We start from the raw sequence: 7,779 nt of genomic DNA on the forward strand, positions 1-7,779 counted from the left end.
TCTCAAGGGATTATTATAATTTACAACTGATATGCCTTGTTCATTAGTGTTTTGGAATTTTTGCTTTTGCTTAAAAAAAAAAAAAAAAGAGTTTGGAGAGAGAAAGAATTGAATACCCTGGAACTCTGATATGGTTATAAACAGACATCATAAAGGTAGAGGTTATTTGGACAAGGTAAGAAAAGATGCAGCTCTTGCTTCGTTTCCAAGTTCCAAACCTTGAATCCTGGTCAGCTAAGTTCCACCTACAAATTTTCTGTGAGGGAAAGGGGTCTTTGTAGATCTCATCAATCATTTTTCTCCTCAGACCTACTTTTTATAATATGGGGACAAGACCTAATTCTACATTGGGTTTTGCATATACAGCCCAGAAGAACTAATTTCAGCTGTTATGTAAAAGATTAATGATTCTAAATCTCATTTAAACACACACATACCATATACACACATTCACATAGCTCACACATTCACAGAACTCTCAGCATTTTTACTACCTCTGTTCAAAGCGCTGTGAAACCCAGGCAACTTGCATTGGGTTTTTCTGTTTTATTATACAATCTATCACTTTTCTTTTACAATTAACATGGAAATATCAACTTTTCCCCCAGTTAGATCTTTGGAGGGGCTTTTTGGTTTCTTTGTTTGTTTTTAATAAAGAGATGCAGTAAAGGGGATCCTCCACTGCTGTAAATCAGGACAGTGCGAGTGATTTAAACAGAGTCTTTTGAGACTGACTTAGGATCTAGTGTTTAGAGTGTGCATTCTCTTTTAGCTGGATATGGGATTAACACAACTAGATTTCTGCAACTGCTTAACCTCACAGAAAGATAATGGATTAGGCTGAGAAAGAATACATATATATACCTAAGAAAGAATACACATATATATAATTTAAATGTAATATATATGCAATAAATGTATTTATTTTAAATAAATATAGTAAATAAATAATATAAATGCATTATTAATAAATTTAAGTTTATTGTATTTGAATTTAATTATTAATAATATTTAAGTTAGTTAATATTAATATTTAATATATTTACATCAAGAAATTTGCTTCTTTGCTGGTTTTTTAGGACTTAAAAAAAAAGGAATTTAGGTTGACTTTATAGCCAGAAGAAGTTAGCCAGAATAACACAGATCAAAATTCAGAAATCCACATGGGCACAAGAGGCTGACCTATGAACAACCTTGGAGCAGCTTTTGTCAAACTTTCCTCAGGCATAATTTGTGATCAAGTAATAAAACAAACAAAAAAAAAAGTGTGTGGTGTCAATTAGCAGTCTTTATTTAGAGAGAAAAAAGTCTTCCCTAATAGCTAACTTGGCTGCTCCTTCTTCCTAAGGATAACAGCTCTGAAAAACTGGTGGTTACTCACCCTACAAACATAACGCAGTCTTGGGATTAGGGCCCCTACAGAGGAGGGGCCGAGACAGTCTTTTCCTTGCATGTGGGAGGAGCAAGTTGCTTGAAGCACCCACAGAGAAACTCCGAGTCTATTTATTTCCCACACATTTTCTTTGTTCCTACACTATCATTAACCTTAGACTGTCATAGGCATCTCTCAGTCCCTGCAGAGAGGGTCGAGCTCGCTTCTCAGTTATGCTGGTGAAAATCCAGAGATTGTTTTGGAACTATCCTGTGTTTTAATCTTTGTTTGGCTTTGGCTACCATGGGAGCTGATCCTGTAAGATGTCGTGTCCTGCTATTAAAATTAAAGGTCTTGGTTGTGATTTTACACATGCTACTTTTTCACTACCACAAACCCACTAGTTTAATTGGGCTTGTTACTGATTTGCACCTGCGAGGGACGTTTACATGGCCAGAGCGGCAGCTGAATGAAGTGACCTCCTCAGAGGACTGGGCCTGTGGTTTGTTTATGAGAAACCGATACAGAGCTGAAAAGCTGGAGTGGTGATTATACAAACCACTGGCCTGCTTCGGCTCTGTCCCATGTGCCAATAACAACAATGTAATGCGCTTTTGGAGTTAAACCTGCACATGAAAACAGGGGATGAACGGAGGCAGCAGTCAATGAGCAGGACTCCTGCCAGCTTCCAGCCAGCACGGGTGTTTTGTTCCTTTTTATTTCACTCAGTATCTAGATTGTGCTTGTCTCTGGTACTGGGTGCAATTCAGAGGCGCCGCAGCAAACAAACAGGAATGTTTTGAGAGCTTTGGCACCATCCACTCGGTGTTATCTCCTTCCTTTGTTCATCCCCATGACATTTCCAAACTCCTCCCAGCTCCTAATTTAATTTTACCACTGAATAACATACTGCAGTTTATTTGACTACGTCTTCACTTTTAAAATTGGAATGCTTGCATTTCCTTACCTATATCGACTAATGAAATTGAGCCACAGTTGTTGTGGGGGGAAGAGTCAGGAATACAAATATTATAGATACTATAGATAGATAGAATTAAGCATAGTTACCTTTAATAGCTATATATATATATTTGCTTTAATAATGAGAGAGAGAGCAATGTATACATATATAAGCTGCCTGTAAGTACTGTCTAGCGAGATGAACATTTTAAAATACGTAAATGCTTGTTGAGGACCATACAACACTTAGGTCTTTGTCACTGAAAGGTGTGATAGAAATGGAAATGAACCTTTGAAAATCACTCGGTTATTTATATGCTATACCGCTCACTGCTAAAAGAAGACAGAAGTCATTACAGTAACAATGAAAAGGAGTTCAGAGGCCAGCATGTTGGAAAAGCAAAGATGATAAAGGCCGGATCCTTACCTGCAGTAAATCAACATGCCTTTGATTGAATCAACAAAGCTTCTTTAAATCCATGCTTTTCCAGTTAAGTAATTAAGTGTTTTTTCGTAAAAATTTTCCAATGCATTTAGGGAGGGGAAAGGTTAGACAGTTTTTTATTTAGAGAACACAAACAAAAAGGTGTAAATTTTAATGTTATAAATTCTTGTAGCTCAACTGAAGCAAAAGAAGCAGCTGCCTACACCTGCTGTTCATCTAACACAGCTTAGTATCTTTCTAAAACATCTTCTAATGTCTCCAAGCACTCGCTTGAGGTTTGGTCATTTTGTTTTAATTGGGGGGAAAAACCCTCTAGAAAGATAAAGGGAAAGGCTTAAATGAATGGAATGCAAAGATCTGTGGGCTAAGAGGAAAAAAAAATTAAGTTTTATGCAAAGGCAAAAACCACAAATACCAAAATTTAACTTGTGAATATATTAAAACTATTTAGAAATTGCAAAATTATTTAAGTGTAAAACTATCTAAATTCTGGAACTGATCTTAAAAAGGGATAAAGATAAATATATATGGAGAAATGCATCAGAATTACTACTATTTGTAATATTTTAAGAGTTTATGATTTTATAAAGGTAGTATTAATAAGATCTGGTTTTCATTTTTGCAAAGAGACAAAACACTACTTATCATCTCTCATACACATAACTAGAAACTGTAGGCAGATAAATCGCATTTATTATGCTTTAAACACTGTTCAAAACTGAAATTAATGTGTTATTATTGCAAAAAATGTTTGTCCTACATTGAGATACAAAGACAAAATATCACTTTTTCATATATATTTGTCATTTAACTTTCTGACCAAATAGAAATAGTCCCGAGCAAACTATTTGGGAACATATTTCTTTTCAGCTTTGTTCAACACAATCTCCCTTCACTCAAGATCTCCTTAGGATTCGTAGGAATTGTATTTTAAAGTCTTCCTGTCACCATTCTTTTGCAATCTTGGGTTGAACACTGGTTCCTGAGATACACTTTGCTCCTCTGATGTCTGTGGCTGACATTTTTTAGACCTTGGGGATAAATGTGATCCATCATGCAATGAGTTTGGCCTGCATAGGGAACTAGAATTATGAGATAACCTGAACTACAGGTCCCAGGAATATTGTAGAAGAAAGGGAGAGCCTAATTAGTGTGAAACTACCCCAAAAGAAACAATTCTGCTTGAAAAATATTTCAGTATAACTAATATCAACCCAAAAGGAGTTTCTTACTTTTTTCTGCCCCCTCCAGTGAACAACCAAAAAGTTCGGGAAAAACTTTAACTTCCTTCTTAAAAAGAAATACAATGGTTTTCATAGAAACTCAGACAAGTAGTCCAAGGCAAGAATCCGATTTACACTGCAGTCACTTCTATATCACTCTGCTAATGAAGAGGAGATATAACATGAGCAAGAACTTAACTTGGGTTCACCAGTTTTATTCATTTTGTTTTCAGCTATATGTAAAGCAACTTTATTCTCAGTGAGTTTTAAACACTTTGATACTAACTTTGGAGGACAAAGCGTTTCTGAACTGCCTAAAACCTGATAAAGGGACCATTTTACCTCTCTGATGGTCACAGAGCAGTTAAAGGATCAGTATACATACTCAATGCTCACAAAACTGGAAGTCTTTCATAATCATACCTAATGGAAGAAAAAGGCCTTTTTGCTTCATACCTTTCCTCCAACAACCCAGACCAAAAGCAAGGACATTTCTCAGCAGAACGGTCACCCGCTAGCAAGGGATCACAATATTTTTCCACCTCCCTGGGGGCTGAAGTGTGCTTTTCCGTTCTTGTTATGTTAACCCCCAATACTAAATGTTAGTCTTGCCTGCCTTGTGTATGACATTAGCAATCACAGGGGAGCTAATTACACAAGAAAAAAATGATGATTTTGGCTCTTCACTGTAAAACAACAAAGATAGATAGACCGTTTTTGCATACTTTCAGATGCTGTCCTGTGATCACTAAATATTTTCTGGCTGTGGTGTCTCAGCCATATCTGTCCGTTATACAGGAGGTCCAGTACTTAATCTGTGTTTGCAAAGTTGTGGACATTTTGTTTGAATCTTAGATATGGAGTGCCCAGGAGGAGACTTGCCATTACCATTCTGCTCGCTTACAAGGAGGCGGGGTCAGAACAATCATTCTATAAACCAGCAAACCCCAACTCTGCTTCCGTAGAAGTTATTGACAAAATAGTCAGGATCAGATTTCCTATGTCATTTGTACTGCACTGTGCCAGAACAGATTTGTCAAAGGATGTTAACATTTTAATGCAAGCTGGGTGGAAATCTATTAATCAAAATACAATTTTTGCAATAAATACATAAATATAAGGTAAGTATTGCTGTAACAGGTCATTCTCATTTAAGTTTTCTAATTCTTTAGCTTGAAATACTCACTGAACATTTTTTAAATATCTAACCAGATTGATTTACTGATAACTTTGTTTTTAAGTGGACTTTGGGATCTGAATCCTTTCATGTATAAACATTTCAAAACCAAAATAATCTTTTAAATAGAGATTTCAGTTGGTTTTTTTTTTTAATTAGACCTAAACCTACACTTTTTTCTCAGAAAAAATGCTAATAAAATGGGTTTGTTTGGGTTTTTTTTCATAGAAACAAAACTGTTGTGTATTTTTGTTAAAATACAGTGACAAAGTGAACATCTCATTTGAGATCTTGGAAACATTCAGTACCAGCACCAACCGTTCATAACAATCTGGGAGTAGTGGCAAAGGACTATGTTTTCATGTCAGAGCTAGACTCTGGGTGCATTTTTGAGTATAGAGGATGACTATTCAATTGTAGCTTTTAACAACTGGCCTGAGTAGGCGGTAGTGTGAAATAATTGCAAAAGGGATTGTGCCTCAGGCCATTGTAGAAGCAGCAAAGTCATGTCTTATCACCTTCCTCTGCCTATTGACATGATTTTGTAGCCTCAGTGTGCACAAATTTTTATCTTTGTTTCTCTAAATTCCTCTAACTGCAGTTATTCTTGTGCTTTTCTGTACTATTTACTTCTCCAACTAGCTATTCCATTAACTCATCTTCTTGTTTGCCTCCCATTTCCTACACACTATCACTGTACTTCACTTTTTTCACACAAACCCCGGAACTGGTCTTATACAAGGGTAGGTGATGTGTTAAGTACTTGGTTGGGACCACAGAACGTGTGTTATACACACAACCCCACGCGTGCAGAGCACAAGGAGGTGAAATTGTGTATAAATAGGGGTCAGTGATAGCAGCCTGCACACTGAACAGCAGTAGCAATGATAGACCAACACTTTAAAAAGTCACTGTAGATCATAAAGTATTGGCATATCTGGCTCATCTCTGTTGGTAGATGAAAAAGAGCCATGAACTTACTTAAAAACAACAAGGAGATTTTAGCCCAAGGCACCAATTATGTGCAAGCTGGAATTCATAAGCTTGGAGTGCACCATACAGACACCCTAAAAACACAGAATATACAACCCCACCAGGCATCTGGGCAGTGAGGACCTCTCTGTTGGCATGCAGTAGTACAACTTCTTAATAAATTCACACTTAAATGCAAACCCCAGTCTTTGAATGTTTTTTATATCTTCCTTTCACAGGGACAGCATGACTGTCCCCTCTTTTCCTGTCCACCCCCATCAATCTGTGCATCCCACACAGCCACACATGATAAGCATGCTCCACAACAGTAGGGTGTGTTTTAACAGCACAAGCCATTTATGTGTGAGCAGGGACATGTCTACTGCCCTTTAATAAGTTACCCAAGGATAATTCCATAGAAGCTTTGAATGTTCTTCATTTTATTAAGCTGATTCAGAATACCATCCCTGGGAAAAACACACTGAAGCATGGAAATTGCCTTAAAGAACTTGAGACGGGACTGCAACAGAAATGACATGTGGCATTTCTCTCAGTGCGGAGTAAGGCATGTTGCATGGTTATTTTTTTTCAACTGAAACAATTACAACTTGCTGTAGGTATCACATCACAGGACGAAAGCCTGTGTGTGTGAGGTAGGACTTAGAGCTGCGTTGCATGCTAGGAAATGTTTTGATTCTAGCTGGGCATTTTAGGAGGATTTTCTGAAATTTACTCACTTGCTCAGTCAGAAAACAGATCTGTTGCCTTTTTAGGTACAGTAAAACATCCATTCCTTTCCTGAGATATTTTGAAAGATAGAAGTCCTGTATGGAAGAAGGGTAAAGGTTGCAAAAAGTTAAGGGAAGATACAGGGAAGGTATCAAGATACGATGAAGAAAATGAGCTAATCACTGATTATGTGGAGTTTGGTATGGACAAATTTAAATGTGTGATTATTTGTTTAACATTCTGGGCCTAGCCTGTTATAGTTATGTTTCCATAAAGAAATGAGGAATTCCTGGAGTTTTGTTTGTTTGGGGTTGATGGGACCCAAATATTTGTCTTTATCAGCTACATTCTGACTGCAACACTGACTAGTGCCTTGCTGCAAGAATAATCTCTAATTTCAGAAGAACTAGCCATGCAAAAAAGTTTTATTTGCTCTCAGGATAAAAGTTTTAGCTTATTCACTTCATAATGTTTAGGCAGAGACCATGATAATTAAGGGAAAGCCAAGATGCTTACTTAGACTATAGATAGTGTCACGAAAACTGTCCTTAATACCTTTAATTTGCAACTACTTACACACATTTCAAGCCATTATACAACATTATGATGTCTTCCTTTATACTAAAAGCAAAGCCCGCAGAGATAGAGCCTGTCTTTTACAAATACAGCTGGTTACTGAGAGAAGCCATCCATACTGGGGAATTACCTTCAGAAGGAACTTTTCAGCAAGGAGAAAAAGCATTGAATTAAACACTAAAGCAAAGACGAAAATCAAACACAGCATGTGTATTAGAGAGAACATACATGCAATAACCTCGTAACAGTTGTAAAGCCCCATAAAGTTTCCTATTGTTACTTGTGTGACCAAGCTTGCATGACTCATGCATTAGGCTTTGCCAGT

Source organism: Platalea leucorodia, assembly GCF_965183815.1.
Source record: "Platalea leucorodia genome assembly, chromosome: 4".
Lineage (NCBI taxonomy): Eukaryota > Metazoa > Chordata > Aves > Pelecaniformes > Threskiornithidae > Platalea > Platalea leucorodia.